Below are 19794 nucleotides of genomic sequence, written 5' to 3'. Positions count from 1 at the left end.
CAGATAATGACTTTCCCAAATAACATAACATTTTCATAACTACATACCTTATTTTAGTTATAACACTGACTGATTTTGTTATTATTGAGAAGAAAATGTGTTGCATCTACCAAAAAATCTTATTTCAAAGTTGCAATCACACATCTCAGAAGTAACATACTTATGTAAGGAACTAAGAAGTTTCTTATCTTTGAATGGGAAGTACAAATTTAAAAGTAAGTAAGTGAAGTAAAATACTTGTCAAATTTGGTGTTATTCCTAAAGCTCTTAAAACAAGAAAATTAGAATACTGGTAAAATTTATTACGTTCCACAGAGAAATCACTCCTAACTTCTGCATTAACTTAAATGTGAAAAATGATTCTTTCACAAAGCTTCTAAATATCAGGATCTTTCCAAAAAGTAATTATTTTGCATACACTAAAAACCAATTTTCTCTATACTAACTGACATATTAGATTCAGTTATATTGATTTTTTACTTGTAAAATGTATGTTTTTCTCTTTGACCTATTCTCCTTAGATTTGCTATGTATGTTACTTACAACTTATAACAAATAGATCTAGAGAAACAATAGAAAAAACATAAAACAATAAGACCTATATCCATTTTCCAAGATACAGAAGAATAAACATAGCACAAATTTTAAAACAAATCAGTGTATCTAGAATATGTGTAAACTGCTGTTTTCTCCATTCAACCCAGCAAATTTACTTATATGTTTTTTGGAACAGCCTGAATAGTTCAGTTAATAAAATATCTGATCAAAGCTACATGCGTGTACTATTACATTTTCTGGACATAACAGTATGAAAGTAACCCTAAGCATCTTAAAGTTGATTATGGACACTGACCAAATGTAACAATAAATCTTAAGCAGTAGAACCATATTACCATTATCAACACTGAGTATTACTCTGCTAGTAAAGAATTTTCATCCATATTCATGTGTTTCTCATCTAAAATTGAAATATGTATTTATCATAAAACACATTTGTTATACGATTTTTTTACTCTAAAGGACATATTTCTAGGATAACGCACAATTTAAAGTTCTTCAAACATTTAAGATACTTACTTCTGCATATGTATTGAAGTTCTGTCCGTTATCTTTTTCCCAGCTACTTTGTGAAAGCTTTTTATACCATGCAGGTCTGAACTTTTTTGTACTTCTTGCATCAGTACCTTCTCTGACATCACACGAAAAACCTTTCTATTGAAAGTCAGCCACAGGAGAAATGTAATTGGGAACTGAGTCCTTTCCGTCTCCATTCAGATAGATATCATTCTGCTAAGTGTTTTCGTAATGAAGATCTTGACGTCTGGACTTAAATAAAGAGAAGAAAGAGAGAGCACATCTCTCATTATAGCAAGCTACTGATATAATAATAATATCATAATGTTTTAAAGACTTCCTAAATTTCCACAGAAGGAAGCCTTGAAAATTGAATTTCCCCCTCTTCTCACCTTTTGGTCTGAAAATACACTGACTTTATGTCTAGCTGTTCTCTAAATCCTTTTCCCTATCTCCAATGGGACTGCCCTACTTCCCATTACTCAGTTCTCCCTGTGTACTGCCTTTCCCCTCCCTTCTTCCCGACATAACCTCATAGTCAAAGGTAGCACGGCTTGTTAGGTTATAAAATATATATCATAGAAATAGAGGTATATAAAGGAGTCATCTGTTACTGCAGGACATACTCTCTTAGAAAAAAAGGATTATGAAACCTCACTGTGGCTGCTCCAGGTGTGAAGCATGTTTCTTTGAACTTTTCTCTTTACTATTAACAGAAATTGTTGTGAATGTCAGGGAAAAAAAACAACCAAAAACCAACACACACTCCCCCCCAAACCACACAAAAAAAAAAAAAAAATTAATCTGTACACATTTCTTCCCTGGGGAAAAGATACAAGAACACAGAATCTAAGATGTGTTTTAGTCACTCTGATGAGTGAACACGATAGAAGGTGCTCAGATAATGAAGTGACAAATTTTAACACAGCAAATTTAAAGTAGAAGGGGTTAAATGGTCTCTTCATCTTTTGATTGTTACCTGGGAAGAAGCTTCCCACAGTCCTTTTTATTTTACCTACACATGCATTTTTATGAGTAATATTCATTATTTTGGGAATTATTTTACAATTAACAATTATTTTATGAATAACAGGTGAGAAAATTTCAATGAAGAAATTTTGCTGAATGCAATAGGAATCTTGAAAAGATGTGTAATTATGGCTGTTTATGAATAAATCTGAAATACAGAACAGAATCATAGAACAGCCTGAGTTGGAAGGAACCCATGAAGATCATTGAGTCCAACTCTGGAGTCCACACAGGGCAAGTTAAACCATATATCTAAGAGCATTGCCCAAACGCTTCCTGAACACTGACTTGGTGCCACGACCACTTCCCTGGGGAGCTTGTTCCAGTGCTTGACTACCATCTCAGTGAAGAACTTTTTCCTAATATCCAATCTGAACCTCCCCTAACACATTTAAGCGATTCCCTCGCATACTATCACTGAACAGCAGAGAGATCAGCACTGCCCTCTCCCCTCCCCATCATGTTGAAGTTGTAGACAGCAATGTCTAAATACTGTGACCTGTTCCTGTTTTTTTCACAAATTCTACTTACTTTTACTCCAAACTGTGGAAGGTCAGACTCATTCTAACTTGCAGAGCACTACACTGATTTCTAATGTTGCATTTTAAGAGAAATACACATTGTCCAGTACTGTTTGAAACCGACATCCTGAAAGAATAAGAAATTGAGAGCAGAAGGGTCACATTTGCCTGTATTAGTCAACTATAGAATAAATATGCAGTTGTTAATAGTATTGTTAAAAACCTTCTAAATATCTCAGAATTTTATCTGTTTTGCAAAAGCTTACTAACAGTTAACTTGGCTGTGGGCATTAAGAAGATTTTTTTGTTTTTATAAACTATGAGGCTCTTTGTTTTCATGTGACAGCCAAGAATAATAATTCATTACTCTGGCTCCAAGATGATTCCAAGCACATAAACACAACTTTAAATCAAGAACTACACGTCATGCATTTGCCAGCATTAATCTTGGGAGTCTTACTTCTTTCTTGAATTTAGAATGCAAAATACTAATTAAAAAAGAAAGCTTTAAGAATTCAAAGAGAATAGTTTCCTAAGTGAAAGACAGAGAAGATCTCTGAGAAGATCAAAGAGCAGATGAGAAGTAAATGAAAAAAATTAAAATTATAAAACATGCATTCCATTTTACTAAACTTTCTGTGTAATAGTACTGGATTTAGCTTAAGAAATTTTCCATATGTCTTAGCTAGGAAAGTTATTGTTCAGCCGCATTAGAGACTTTTTAATGCGATATGATTGTTCATTACTTGAAACAAGAAGATATATTGCTTCAGTCATCAACACCTTTAAAGCAAGAGTTCAGTAGAAATCATGAAATGATCCTAGGCCACTGCAATAATGGATCATTCAAAACCTGGAAAAAAGTGAAACATTTCCAAAAATTAAAAATAAAAGATAAGTGGATCAAAATTTGGGGGGATGTTATTTATTTAATAAAAATTTGATTTCTGGAACAATCTATGAAGGTCTGTCAACCTTCATAATGAGAACAGGAGCCTTATCCCAAGTCCTTACCCCCAGGAACAGAGCATTATTATTACATCCTGAAATTTCTCCTCTCTAAGTCTGAATTTAGATTTTTTTTTTTTAAGTTTGAACAAAAATACAAAGTGAGACACAAGAAGTTTTTAATCACATTAGACATCACACTAATTAAAATAGCAAGACTGTTCTAGCTTTCATAATCCATAAGAACAATCACTTGCTTTTCACAAAAAAAAATCACAAAACAATAAAGGGATTACCAAGTTTTACTCACAGCCAGGTTAAGCTGAGGTCCCCACCAAATATGTGGCCCACTCCTCTTACCAAATCCGCTTTCTAACTTCCTCTCTTCTGACACTTGCACTCCCTTGGATGCAGATCTGAAAGCATATATTACAACTACTTTTAAGGCTGAGTTACTGCACATTTGCATGAGCACCAGTACAAGCAAATTAATTTTAATGGAAGTTCAATTTTAGCCAAGTCAGTACTGCATTGTTTTCTGGCATCAATCCAGGTGTTTTGTACAAAAAAATATATTCCTATTACTCCTGTATTTAACTTAACACATAACAAGAATATTTGCTTAAGGAACAGAGAGAACAAGATTTGAAGACAGCACAATAGACCATATGAGATAGCTCACACATATACATTCACATTATTGGTTTCTGCCATATACAATAGTCCTTACACTGTTTATATTTATCTTTCTAAACTATATGGTGAACTGCTTCCAACTTTTCATAAAAAAGTCAAAACACCTTTTATCTTCTTCCTTTTATCATCTGTGGAGAATATAAAATGGGTATTTTCTTAATTAAGAAAAGTACTTCCTAAAAAATCTTTCTAATTGCAGATGGAAAGACAACAGTTTGGTAAGGACATGTTCCAGAAACTGTTAAAACACTTAGTTTTGTAATGTTTTTGGCAGATGGATAAGATGATTGAAAACTTTTGAACAAATTATTACTTCCTTGAAGCACAAATTGCTGTATTAATTACTGCATGAGCTGTATACAAGAATTTTCCTTCCTTTTTTTTATATTAATTTCTTGATGGGTCCCCAAAGATAGTGGTTTTCTCATTAGTCTCAAATGATAATACATTATCAAAGCTCAAACCATTTGACTGGAGAATTTTTTTCATATATTCTTGGTGCAATGTATTTGCACTGCTTGAAAATAAATCAAACAATGCATTTTTCCCACTTGTATAGTTCCATGATCTGAAGTTATATAGGCATATAGGAAAGCATACTTTTTTTTTGGACCAAAATTTCAATTTCTTCTTCTGAAAGAGAATCTATTACACTCTTGGTGAAACACAAGGCTTTTGTCCTGCAAAGACAGACCAACATATAGCTAAAATGATGTGATATTCAGTCAAAATCAAACCAAAGATGTTTCAAGTGTTATTTCCTTAGAAGATATGCCAAGATTGTTTTTCTGAGTCACTCTCATTGCATGATGCTTCACATTTGGTACTTAAAATGAAGAACAGAGAAGCTTCTTCATGAACTAGAGTTAGGGTGTTTATTGGTCTCTTTACTGATCTGTACAAAATCATTACTCATTACAGAAAGTGCAAAATCCCTTCTTTTCAGGTGTGGTGATTTTACCCCAGCCAGCAGCTGAGCACCCACACAGCCACTCACCCACTCCCTCCACCCCAGCAGGACAAGGGGAATGATTAGGTAGAACAAAAGTGAGAAAACTTGTGGGTCAAGTTAAAGACAGTTTAATAGGTGAAGTAAAAAGAAAAAAAAAAAAAGCCAAGCAAAGGAAATCGCTCACAAGCTCCCACAGGCATACCAATTCCCAGCCATTCTCCGAACAATACCCACCTTGGAAGCAAAAATTCTCACCTTTTTCTTCCTCTACCCTAGTTTTTATTGCTGAGCATAATGTCATGTGACATGGAATATCCCTTTGCTCAATTTGGGTCAGCTGTCCTGGCAGTGTCCCCCCTCACATTCTTGCTCACTCCCAGCCTACTTACTGGGGGCCTGGGAGGAAGACTGGGAAAAAGAGAAAGCCTTGAAGCTCTGCAAGCACTATTCAGCAACAGCCAGATGCTGGTATGTTATCAACATTATTTTAGCCACAAATCCAAAGCACAGCACCTTACAAGCTGCTATGAAGAAAGTTAACCCCATCCCAGCCAGACCCAGTACATCAGGAAACAGTTTTGTTAATGGAATTTTATGACCTTACTGTCACACTCCTGATCTATACAGAGGACATAAGACAAACAACTGAAAAATCCTATGTTAAAAAAAAATATTTCAGCTCAAGCACTGTTCATCATCATTCTTGTATGGTGGTGATGACATGAGCATAAGCTATTCGTTTTGTGTTTCTTGCTTTGCTCCAGCCAGGTTCTTCAGTTTTCAAGCTGTGTTCCTGATGCATCACCTAAGTTTGCAGTCCTTACCCTAGGCAAACAGAGAATGCATTTCTTGAGTGAGTTCTGTCACAGGTGTCTAAAACCTTCGTTCTACACACCTTTCAGCAACACCGAACACATCAGTAGTGCACCGTGGTAAGCCCCATAAACACTAGAGTCCTCCTGTATTTAAAGGCTGCTGAACCTGCACAGGCATTTCTACAGTACTTGGGAAAGGCCTTCCTCCAGATGCTGCCAAAATAAGTGGACTTACTGCTGTACTTCCACTGAAACTGAACTTCAGTTAAATGATTATTTATATGCTCTGTGTTGCTTCACAGTGACCTGATTCAGCCGCCTTCTCTCTTGTTTCAGAAAGAAAGGGAAATAAAGATTGTCCTTTAAAATAAAGGATGGATTGTCGTGCTATTGAACTAAACAAAGAACTGTTCTTTTAGATAGGATGTGGGTGGTTAACCTAGTCATGATTCCCTGAAAATCCACCTGAATATGTGAATTTCTAATCTAGGTTCCTTGAAAATTAGTCAATTTTCTGTGAAGTAACTGTTTCCACTAAGGGAATGACTGTCTTAAACATGGAAAGAGCTGATACCACTAATGGTTATTAACTCATTAAAATGTTTCTTTTTATGAAAGTCTTTGTGAGCAATCTCTATAGAGAAAATAATTTCCTGCACCTTTTCTTCCAGGTTCATATAACAGGAATGTATATCAATCAATATAACAGACATCCCTCTTTGCCTTTTAAAGTAATGGACATTAGGGTAAAGTCATTTGTCTTGTGGTCTCAAGACTGATAGCTCAGGAAATTCTACTTGAATTATTTTCTATTAAAAGATTAAATAAATGAGATAATATCAAGAGTATTTGACATTAAATTTTCAGAGTTTAGCAAAGTGAATTCTATTTATTGTGTAAATATTAGGCACACCAGCTCCCAGAGATATCGCATACCCAGAACTGTCTGTGGTGGACACATGACTTAAGCCTAATGTATGCACATTATGACACCAAAAAGAGAGACCAACATGTATCCTGGAAAAAACAAGTCTTGTCTGAGATAGCTGAACAATTACATTATTTCCTAAGAACATCTCCTGTACGTAATTTCACAGCATTCTTCTTTCCTGACCCACCAACACAATAAGTGTAAGATATCTATGACTGAAAGCTGCAAAAGCAAATAGTGAAACACTATACTAGCAGATAAGTGTTGTAAAATGAGGCAAAACTGTGACCAGTGCCAGTAGTGAAAGATGTCTTAAAACCATAAATGGTATTAAACTAAGATAATATTGTATGAAGGTTATATTTAAAAGATATACGCAGACAATGCAGTGAATATGGGCTTCCAGCAGCATAAGTAAATAAAAGCTCATTTAATAACAATGAAGAAACCAAACTATGGAAGGAGGTTATGACTGCAGCTCTTCCAGGCTGGTTACACTTTTATACCACTGTCAAATTTACTACCTGCAGTTTTACTGTTAGGAACACATTTCCTCTGATTTTAATGCATCCTTTAAGTTTTATAGTTTCAGGAATGTTCAAACTAAGACATTACATCTGATAGAGAATAAATACTACCTGGTTTTTATTACATTTCCCACCACTTTTCACTAGTTTACTGTAGTTAGGGTTGCTCTTGCCCCCTATAATAAAGTCTGCTTGGATACCTCCTTGATACTGGTTAGGTTGAATATTTCTCAAACCTCAGATATACTTCATTGCCTCAGCTTTGAGGTACTGCTCCACATAGTAGCATTCTTCTTAATATGAATAAAGTTATCAGAATCTAAAACCTCCAAAACACTCTGAGACATTTTCAGATACTGTCCCACTAGTCATTTTCTGCCTACATTCATAAATATTGCTTTATGTGCCCATTGGATGTGAGGTAATATTCAAAGTAAGTAATTAGTAGCACAGGCTGGCCACACACTAACATCTCTACAGAGAGATAATCCTAAATAAAATTAATTGGTGAATCATAGGACCTATACGGTAACCAAGATTTTATGCTGGACTTAAAGAGTCTACAAAAAAAAACCCCAAAATTGTCATTCAGATCTTTGACTTCTTTTAGGCTCTAGTGTTTGCTAACAGATTTCTATTGATCTCTCACTGAGGATCAGATAATGAAAAGCATCCCAAGCAGTGACTGCCAAGCAGTTTGATGAAGTACAGGTTGGCCCAGGGCATAATTTGTCTGGATGGCAGCAGAGCTTATCTTGATGCCAGTTTGTAAAATGCACCAGAAGCTTTGGCATCTGTTCAGACCTGTAGTTATGCAAAGAGCACAGGGAATCTGCACAGTGCTGTGGGAAGTCAAGAAAAGAAACTTGCAAACTGAATGGTCTGCTTGTCTCCCCACCCTTTTCTCACTAGGAGTTTCTGAGCCAGGACATAGGTTATGTGGCTCTGCCAACCATTTATCTAGCCCAAGGAGCAGAAGATGCGAGTGGGTGCAACTTGGACTTGCTAGACTCTTGCTGCTGCTGGGATAATAGCCTGGGAACTGACTGGGGATAGATCTGCTAGATACAGTTGGACAGCCTGAGCAAACATCTGAGTTACAGAGCTAGCACCAAAAGCTGCCCAAAACCATATCCATATGATGATGTCTTGCTAAAATAACCATTAGAACGTCCTATAGGATGTCTCAAGCCCCATATCTGAGGTGTACAAAGACCACTTTCCCTCTAGGGACTGAAACCCCTGAATTCTCTGGAGACAGTCATATAAACAAGACATTGGTCTTCCAATTATCCAGTAGCTCGAATATTAAATTAATACATTAAATATTCACCAGAATAGGAACATGAAACTCCTAGTCCCCTTCCCCAGGTGAATGTCCCAATTACTAGGTGCGTTCTTTTTCTTGATAATTCTTGGACTTACTTAGTCTGTGCAGAAAGAAGTGATTTCCTCATGAAGAACAGAGAAATACCCACCCCTGCCCCAGAATATCATTTAACTTAGCATTAGCGTTCTTTCCTGTAAATAGGAGAAATGGGTTCAAAGTTCAGGAAAGCAAGCCTGCATGTCTCAAAAGCGGAGTAAGTAATAAGGCAGAACTGCAGGGAGTGGGGGGGGGGGGGGGGCTGCCTTTTTAATCAACTAATTGTTTTGGTTTGAAACCAAAGTTGTAGTTGTATTCTGGGAATATAGGTCATGGGAGTTCTCGGAGTTTGGCAAACCATTTCGTATTGAGGATTGGGAACTGTATAAACCTTGCTAAGATTTTTGTTCTTAATTATTTTGGCAGGTTTAGCTAGTTTACAAATTTTGAATGTAGCCACATATTCCCCTCATTTGTAATATCTAATATGTTTCTTTATGTATCCATCATTTATCCTTTTCCTTTCTATCCATTTTCCTGTTATAAGACTTTATACTTTAGATATAAGATTTCCTGTTATAAGACTTTAGTCTTATTCTGTATTTTCTGAACACAATGTCAAAATATTCTTGACTTAAAGGGACAGGTGCTTAGATAAAATAACTTCTATCAGGACCAGAATTCTTTTGCCCTCCCATCTTTCAAACAATCCAAATAAACTATATTTCCCCCTGCATTTAGTTTTTACCTCCTGGTAAAAGTTATTCTTCATAGTATTCCACTCTTTATAGAGTAATCCAAGGCAGACAAAGTCTGCATTTCTAACACATAAAAAAAGGAAGAACGACCTTAAAAATTATCAAAATGCAATAAAACCCTCCTCCCTTTAGTACTTTAGGCCTACCTTGCAGGAAAGTATGTAACCACACAATTTTCATTTCATTCACCTATTTCCATTCAGGACAGCACCATCATCTGTGAAAGGCTCGAGACTGTCAAATACCTATAAATTAGATCTGAATCATTTTTTTTCCATCGTGAATACACTGTATGTGTCATTAACTGCTGTGTATCATCAACCATACCAGCAATTTGTAACTATTCCCTCATATGAGGTAAGAAGCACCAGGGTACTTAATATCATTGATGTCAATGACTAGCTCGGTTTCCTCTATCTGTAATTCTGTCAGCTATGTTATCTCAGCTTTTGAATAAAGACTCATCTATTATTAACTGGCTTCCTAGGGTGAAATCAGAGTTTTAGTCAATATTGCTTAAGTTTAAACAATAGCTCTTGAATTCTGTATAGCACCTGCCGCTGTTCTGTCTTTGAAATGCTTAACAAAGGTGCTCAGTCTCTTTCAACAGCCATTACCATGAAAAACCAACGTAGGTGGTAGCCTGTATCATCACATTCCAGTTAATTGCCTTTCTGTATGCAATTTTCCTCCTAGCTGTGTAGCATGCAATTATTATTAAACCATTGCATTCTGATAACACCCAGATGCTCAAATTGAAATCACAAGACCTTTTGTTAGGAGACTGTATAAAATATTCTTGAACTAATTTCTGTCCTCAAGAGTTTGGAGTCTAAACACACAAAGCAGCCAAACAAGCACATATAAATGGAAAAATATTCTCACATGGAAGAGAAGGATCATTACAAATGTTGTGCTTGTTAACAATCGCAATGCTCAGCAGTAACTCCTTTCAGTACTGACTCTTAAATCCTGACCTTACTAATGAGAATATTTTAATGACAGTTAATGAGAATTTTGCAACTAATTTCAAAGAGATTGGGATTTTATCTTATGAATCCAAACCTTGTAGAAATCAGATGTGTGTGATGACTATATTTTAAATGCTGACTGTAATTGTCCTAAAGCATATTTCACGGAATTTATAGAAAAGTTCCCAGTAGGTGGCTATAATCCCAGTTCTTCATTTCTTATTTTCTTCTTCCCATCTTTTCTTCTGTGGTATGGCTTGAGATTAAATATAACACTAACTAAATCACTTTAAGAATTATCCTTAAAAGCAGAACAGGTTATTGATTATGTCATCATGCTTCGTGACTTATTAAAAAATCATACCCGATGATTGTAAAAAAAATCATATCTAATGACACGATATATTCAGTATCTATAGGAAAAGAACTTTATATCTTATGAGACTGATACCAGTTGATGGCTTGTCCTTGCACAGAAGCAAAGAAAGAAAAAAACCCTACCTTAACAACCATTAAAAATTCTCTGTAAAAAAATGACAAGTATCACTATTCCTTTTCAAAAATCTAACCAGAGCATTTGGAAATTGACACAGTCCTATCTTCTACTCATTATTGTGATCTAAATTACATGACATTTTACCCAGTAATAAAAAATATGATTTGTTCAATCCACTCTATTAAAGACATAGGTCAATCCCAGTAAGCATCTAGAAAAAAAACCTGTTTAATGCATATGTGCTTTAAAACTAATTGAGCGTATTCTACATGACAGATCTTGAAAAAACAAAGTTCTTAATAGTACATATGTTTTATATCCAAAACAAAGAAAGAAAAAATTATGCGCCAGTGTATCATTATGTAGAGAGATCATAAATTGCCCTTTGCCAGATCCATTCAATTATGCTCATTTGTAGCACTAAGAATTATTCCAGAGACAGTTTGCCAGAGAATTCAATGAATGATATGAGAAATAAAGCAATTATCAAATACAAGAGTATTATTTGGAGAACTGCAGAAGACTTTTTTTTTAAAAAGGTACTTTTTCTAAATTACAGTTCTTGTTTATTCGTCAATCCACTGACTAAAGTTAAAAACACTTTAGGTGCTTAATCATGCTGAAAGTACAACCCCTTGAATAAATGTTCCTATCTGGATTTTTCTTCGCATTCATTGGGCATTTCTTTGCTTCCAGTTTTGGTATGCACTTAGCACTTCAGTAAGACTTTAGCATATGCATAACTGCCTTCGTGAACAGAGACACATTTGGCATGATTTATTGACATAGAATCTTTAGTAGAAAGCACCATGAATTCATACAGCAGAAATGCGTGCAAAGGCGACTAAGCACCCATCTAAATGAGTCATTATCACATTTTATGCCCTAAAGTGCTGTAGGAAAGAAATGAGAATCTGCTTCCCAAAACAATGCAGGGTGGCTTTTACTTGACATTAGCAAGCTGCCAGAACTGTTTTCTGAAGGATCATTTTAATCTCCTTTGTTTGTGGTTTAGTGCCAAATATGTGATGACACCTAGATTTTATATAAATTTATATTAATAATATCTCTTTGTATTTAAGGTAAGCTGATTGAAAGGGAATAGTTTAACTTCCTTGTATGTTTCAACAGAAGATTGTCAAAACATTTTATATTAGCAGGTCAAAAAGCTTTATTTAATTGATTTGACTTTGTTCATTTTGCCTTCTTATTTCAAGTGTATTTATTAAAGTACATAGCCTGATATAAAAAACATCAAAAGGCTTTCTATGTCTAATCACATGAAGTGCCATAAATCATAACATTTGATTGTCACTGAAATAAAACATTTCGAAAGTATAATTTCAAAATATGTTATTCAAAGTTTCTAAACTGTGTCTTTTCCTTTCACTGTGGAATGAAATAATTTTTTTCTAAATATTCTGATTTTTAACATAAATAGTATCTTTATGCACACTCAGTACTGGGGATGAAGGGAATGTGCATTTATTTTCCATGAAATCAGGTATCGAGAAATTACAATACAGAGCTATCATAATTCAAATTACTGTTTTAATGATAGTTATAAAAACATGCATTCATGTTTGGAATACAACAATAATTTGATCTTCTTTTCTTATAAACTCTTTGAGTGACATTATAGATATAAAATATTAACATTTTGCATGTATGATTTCTGTTTTTCCACCTTTACTTAAATTGTAAACTTAGAGACAGAGTCTATTCATGCAGTGCCTTTCACAAGGCGTCTGCAATCCTAATCAGGCTTCCAATAATAGTTTCACTGAATATTTAAGTTTTTTACTTTGTTTTTTCTTTTTTTTTTTTACAATAGGTAATTGTAATACAGGTTGGTATTGTAGCTAATTGTATTCAAGATGTGATTTTACCTCTATGAATGAATGAATTGAAAACCCACTAGGTTTTCCTCCTAGGGTTAGGAGTTGTCATGTTTGATCGATTTTGTTTTGAAAGAACACACTGACTTTAACATATCATATAACTAAACACGAGCATGAGAGGCTTGGATGTGGGAGATCTTAGATACATAAAACTGCTTTTGTGTGATGTTTGCTCATCTTTATCTCTCCTATCCCATTTCTTTAAAGCTTGCACCCAGAACAAGTGAGTGCAGATTTCATGCCTTCTGAAACTCTGGTATTTGCTCTGCCATGACTACTATTTCTCACTTTACCTGGATGAAAACCTGTACTGTAATAGTAGATAGGTTTATTTTCTAAAACTAATATAAACAGGATTAGAAATGTTAGAGAACTACAACTACAGAAAAGCATATTAAGATTTTCTTATTATGCACCAAAAACCATGACAACCTCCCCACTCAAAAATGCAACATGTGGCAAAAAAAAATAATTGAACCCCAAACACAGAAACATGCAGGTTGTGAATAACATCAACTCTAAAACTGTTTAAAGTAGGCAACCCTCACATAACGAGGAGGAAAAACAAGTCCACAGTCAGTACAGTTACATTGCTACTCCAGATTTCAATACTCTGCGTGAAGTCTGTGGATTTGCAAATCAAAAGACAAAAAACTATTGATTTAGTTTGTCATGCTCCATATCACAGGTCATTAGATCTCAATCATCTATCCCTGTGTTCAACTGCAGTAATTGGTGTTTAATTAAGGGAAAATTTTGAGAAAGCAATCCAATTTGGCTTTGGCACAGCATTTACTGCAAGAATAATGTGGGAGACAGTAGCGCCCTCCTCCTCCCCCAACCAGCAGGATTTCAGCTGGAACAAGTGCAGAATGTCCTATGTTGTGACTCCTTCCAGCCACACTGAGGACTTTAAAGATGGTAAATTTAGCAATTCTATAGTAATTTATTCCAGAACTTAATTATCATCATTGTTAAAAAGCTGTCCCAAATTCCTAATGCGAATTTCTGTGGCTCAGATACCAGACATTAATTATGTCTTTCTCTGCTGGATTTAAGTGCTTTTTATTAACCACTGTATACTCATATGTTGTAATCAAGTGATATCTCAATTTTATTTCAGATAAAGTAAACAGATTGAGCTCAGTTCCTCACAGCAAGGCACTTTCTAATTTTAGGAACATGTTAATGGCTCTTTTCTTCATCTGCTCCAATTTTTCAACATTCTTTTAAAAAAATATGGATTTCATGAGCAATGTCTCAATGTCACATACAAAGATCTAAGACTTCTCTTTCTCCTCAATATTTTTTTTACAGATTCAAAGACTTCATTAGTCCTTTTTTCCACCAGACTGAACTGTGGGAAAGAATTTGGGACAAGTTCTACTCTGTTCTGAGAAAAAATTATTCAGAGTGGGGATAAGTGGAAAAAAACTCTGCAAATTCAGCAAGGTAATAGCTAATTACAGACACCTCAAAAGCCAGGCAATCAGCAGAATGAGCCAATGAGCTGTCATTAAACATCATTCAGCATCAATTCTTGATTGAAAACTGTATCTTTCCAGAGTATACTTTTCCCCAGCAAAGACTGTGTTGCAAAAGGAACACTACAAGTAATTTCCAATGTTAAAGCACATTATCATCACATAATTTTAGGTATCTAATTTAGTGTAGGAGCACACCTTTCTTTCCTGGCTACACAGGTAGATTTTAAGTTAGACTATCAGAATACCACCTGTTAACTTAAGCCTTTTACATGTGCCAAAGAGCCGCATGTACACTCCAAGAGAATGCAAAAATGAAACTGATTTGGGAAAATTAGTTCAAATGGTGACGATACATTTGGGAGCTCTAAGGTTGAGGGTAGCAAGCACACAGGCTAAGGTCCAAACTCCCAATGAGACACATCCACAGATCACAATATTCATAAATGTTGAGTCTTATTTGACAGAAAATAAAATACAGGGACATGGAAGTACAGGCATACATATTGCCCTAGGTTATAGGGTTCCTTTAAAATAATTGCTGGTAAAACAGGTTTCCTACTATGAACAAAGAATCATATCTTTAATCTTTTTTAATCATATATTTGTTAATTTAGCAACTATCAATTTCTTCAAACAGGGGCTATATCCTCTGGAATTTCTCTGACAAAGGTATCCCCCAGAATCTGGGAGATGATGCAAATACATTTTAAATAAACTTACAACAAGGATAACTAAAGATAGAAGTGTCTCAGAGCATCACAGAAAGAAAAAAGAAAGAGTATAAGAGACTGTGCGTGAGAGAGAGGGACCTTCATTTCTCACGAGTAAAGTGAGGAGAATTATACCTGTCCTTAAGTTTTGTGGTGAGTGGATTCAGGGTCCGTGGTGTTGAGTTTGGACCTGCTTGCTTTCCTTCCCTTCTTCTTTTCTTCTACTTCTCTCCATTTTGCTATGTGTAGACCCCATATTTACATGAGCAACTTATATTGATTCTTATGGAGTCTTTTTAGATTTATATGTGTTAAAAAAAGGGGCTTCTTAATTTAAAAGCTCTGTTTGGGGCAGTATGGGCAGAGAATAAAAGACTGTTATTAAACCTGGGCTGAGTCAGGGGGTGGTGATGGTTCCTTCTCCTAGGAACACAAAGGAGGTTCCAGAGAGCCTTTACCTTGGAAATCCCTCCCAGAGCAGGCTCATCAAGAGCTACCAGCTCTTCCTAGCTCTCCCTAGGTACTGGAAGTTGTCCACAGAAGGAGACCATATTTTCGCGCCTGGAGTGAGAGCTGCAAGATCACAGATTCCCATCCCATGTCCCTTGTAAGTACAGTGATCCCTGAGCTGGCACAGAATAGTGTCCAATGATTCAGAAGCATTTGAAATTGACTGCTTATCTACCCCATTTATTCTTCATTGCTAACAGCTCCCACCTGACTCACCCTTAGGTGTGGCTGGGCAAACCTTACTGCAGTTTCAGGTTGGACCTTCTCCTTCAGCCAGCATGGCAGCGCGTCAGTGGGCATAAGCTGGGAACACCGCATTACACACCTGAAATATGTATTCATGTACATGTATTTTAACATTAGAACCATACTGGACTATGTTGTCTTTTTGAGCAAATAAAAAGGTTTAACTGATTTTGGTGACAATACCAAATCACTTCTTCTGCAGGGAAAAAAAAACCAACAAACAAACAAAACAACTGCAACATAACAGTATCAAGTAACAGGTTTGGAAAGTTTAATGGTCAAGCTCCACCAGAGACTCACAAAAGCTCCCCTGAGGTATGAATATATAGCGCTTATGAGTTTTTAAAACTCCTAGAGAGAGTGGCAATGACTGCACACTAATAGCCATTTGTGTGTTAAGTAAAAAATTTGGGTTAATTGCAAGAGTCTGTTGGGATCCTTTAAACCAAAAATACCAATAATGAATTCTTCAGGTAATATCATTCAATAGTGCTTGACGAAATAAACTGAGAGCCATGTTATTAAAGACATAAAGGACAATAAAAGATCAACCATTTTAATGCAGATTACACTTAAAATGTACCTGATTTCTGATTCATTTCCAGACAAATGTAAACCTTCTCAAATCTTTGATTTAATTTTCAGATACTACTAAACTATAAAACACAGTGAAGTGTCAGGGAAGCTTTTAGTCCACTGCATAGTTATGTTGAATGTAGTTTGATTGATTTCTAGGACTGCAAAAAGTATAAAACAAGACCAAAAAATTTTGTCTGATAAAGAAGCTTCTCAGAAATTTCTGTAAAGTTGTTGACATTGAGAGTTCAGCACACAGATATAATTTATTTATTTAACAAACTATCAATAAAGTTAAGAATCCTGTTTGAATTTCAAGATTTGTATTTTATATTATCCCTTTATATTTTCCAAATTTGTTTGTTAATTATTGTGGTTACTTTTCACATTACGTAATCTATTTGTCATAGAAGCAGGATACATATAAAAGACAGGCCTGAAAAGTTTTACAGGTATCAGTATTACAGGGAGGTGTAACTGTGTAACTACTTTATAGCCTTGTATCGTGAAAAGACACCAAACTTCAAACCATTGTTTCTCCAGGTGAGTAAATTCAAATATATATATGTGTGTGTATATACACACACACACACACACAAAGGACATGATCTCTTAACATTCTAGTCTGTGATCTTTGCCAAAGTTGCCAAGCCATACCTGGTCTCACTGTGCTGGATTTAGTCCCTGGTCTCTTTGGGGGAAAAAAAATGAACAAGAATTAACTGAACAGCATTAACCATGTGTGCTCACTTTTTTCACTGAATCATTTATCTGTGATGGATTTCATCTCAGAGGCTCAGTGAACCAAACTCACCAAATTACCTAGGGAAATCACAGTTTTGCCAAAGAATTACTCCAGATGTCTTAGCTCAAAACAACTTCTATACATCTGCAACTGTTGTTCACTTACGCTGTTTCCATTTTTAACGTCTTAAATGAAGCTTTTCACTTCATCCAAGTCTACTCCATCCTGAAGTGAAATGTTAAAGAAAAAGTTATCCAGGCACAATCTAGCAATTTGCTGGCATTTATAGTGCTAGAAATTGTACATTCTGCATGTTATCTGAAGTTTGAACTCTAGGTATTATTTTACATAGACAGAAGGTAGGAGTTTAATATTTTTGTTAAAGTACCTTTTTCTATTAGGATATTACTATTTCCAACTCTTTCTTTTAAAAAAATCTGTTCTGATGGTTACATAAAGTAGAAAATTTTGAGTTATAGAATTTATGTTGTGTTGCATTTTCATTTGGCATTTAGGAAAACTAGAAGGGATCTTTTAAATCTTTGAATATTTTTAAGAAAGTATCAAGCAAGAAGTCATTCAAGTGTATATTTTCACAACAAGATAAATAAAAAGTGAAGAAGGATAAAGATCAAAAAGCAATCTGCAGAGGATCTGTTGTAATTAACAAGACTTGAAAATGGCAAAGATGTTTTAGGATTTTTTTTTTTTTACTTTTCATTGTTTTGAATTTTTTTTCATTAAAGAAGTCATTATAGTTTTTGAGAATGTGGTCTTTTAGTTTTGCTGGGGACTTCTTAAGGCCTCAGAAATGCTTAATATAAGTTGATTTTTAAGATTCTTCCTCTATCAGTCTGCTGAACTCAGGCATTCTCTTCTGAAGTTGATATTTTATTAGTCAGACAACAGCCTTTTTCACTACAGAAAAAGACTTAAATATGTATTTTGCAATCTAGGAAAATTTTCAAAGATTTTCATTTTTTGTGATCCTTTGTTAATCATAAACTGCCACAAATTTATTTTTGCCCCATATGCAGAGAGACAAAATAAAAGATACATATTGAAAATAGAGAAAAAGATATGTCAAGATGCTAATTTACACATTGTAATATACAGCTTATTCTGCCTTTTTCTACTTTTGAAAATATTGGTACCATATAACCAAAAAATATATTTGCAGGAGTATAAGAATTTATTAATATTAGTTGAACTACTCTTGAACTTTACTTAAAGTGCTTAGATGTTTCTGAAGTACTTCTGATTTCTTATCCAGGATACAGTAAATGAAAGCTTTTTTGTAGCATCCTCTGTACAATTTTTTTTATTTTTACTTTTTTTTTTTTTTTTTTTACTAATCACTGTGAAGTTTCAAATGTCAGTATGTTTTTACTGTACTTTATGAATCACAAAGTCATGGGTCTGGAAAGGAACACAAGAGATCAACTAGTCAATCAGCCCTCAAAAAGGCAGGATCTATTCATAGCAACCCTTCAAAAGCATAGACAAAATGTTTATTTAACCTATTTTACAGACTACAGATGACAAGGTGTATTGGGTTTGCGTGGCAAGGTTTTGGTAGCGGGGGGGGCTATAGGGGTGGCTTCTGTGAGAAACTGCTAGAAGCTTCCCCTATGTCCGATCAAGTTAATGCTAGCGGGTTCCAAGACAGACCCGCCGCTTGCCAAGGCCGAGCCAATCAGTAACAGTGGTAGCGCCTCTGTGATAACATATTTAAGAAAAGCAAAAAAAGTTACAGGGGAGTTGCAGTTGCAGCCAGAGAGAGCGGAGTGAGAAGATGTGAGAGAAACGACTCCGCAGACACCAAGGTCAGTGAAGAAGGAGGGGGAGGAGGTGCTCCAGGCGCCAGAGCAGAGAGAGAGATTCCCCTGCAGCCCGTGGTGAAGACCATGGTGAGGCAGGCTGTCCCCCTGCAGTCCATGGAGGTCCATGGTGGAGCAGATATCCACCTGCAGCCCATGGAGGACCCCACTCCGGAGCAGGTGGATGCCTGAAGGACGCTGTGACCCTGTGGGAAGCCCGCGCTGGAGCAGGCTCCTGGCAGGACCTACGGACCCGTGGCCCCGTGGAGAGAGGAGCCCACGCTGAAGCAGGTTTGCTGGCAGGACTTGTGACCCTGCAGGGGACCCATGCTGGAGCAGTCTGTTCCTGAAGGACTGCACCCTGTGGATGGGACCCACGAGCAGTTCGTGAAGAACTGTAGCCCGTGGGAAGGACTCACGTTGGAGAAGTTCGTGAAGGACTGTCTCCCGTGGAAGGGACCCCACGCTGGAGCAGGGGAAGAGTGTGAGGAGACGTGTGATGAACTGACCCAAACCCCCTTCCCCGTCCCCCTGCGCCGCTCGGGGTGGGGGGGGAGGTAGTAGAGAAAATAAGGAGTAAAGTTAAGCCCAGGAAGAAGGGAGGGGTGGGGGGAAGGTGTTTTAAGATTTGGTTTTATTTCTCATTATCCTGCTCTAATTTGACTAGCAATAAATTAAACTAATTTTTCCCCAAGTCGAGTCTGTTTTGCCCATG

The sequence above is a fragment of the Gymnogyps californianus genome, chromosome 4, assembly GCF_018139145.2.
Source record: "Gymnogyps californianus isolate 813 chromosome 4, ASM1813914v2, whole genome shotgun sequence".
Taxonomy (NCBI): domain Eukaryota; kingdom Metazoa; phylum Chordata; class Aves; order Accipitriformes; family Cathartidae; genus Gymnogyps; species Gymnogyps californianus.
Note: the sequence above shows the minus strand (reverse complement) of the source record.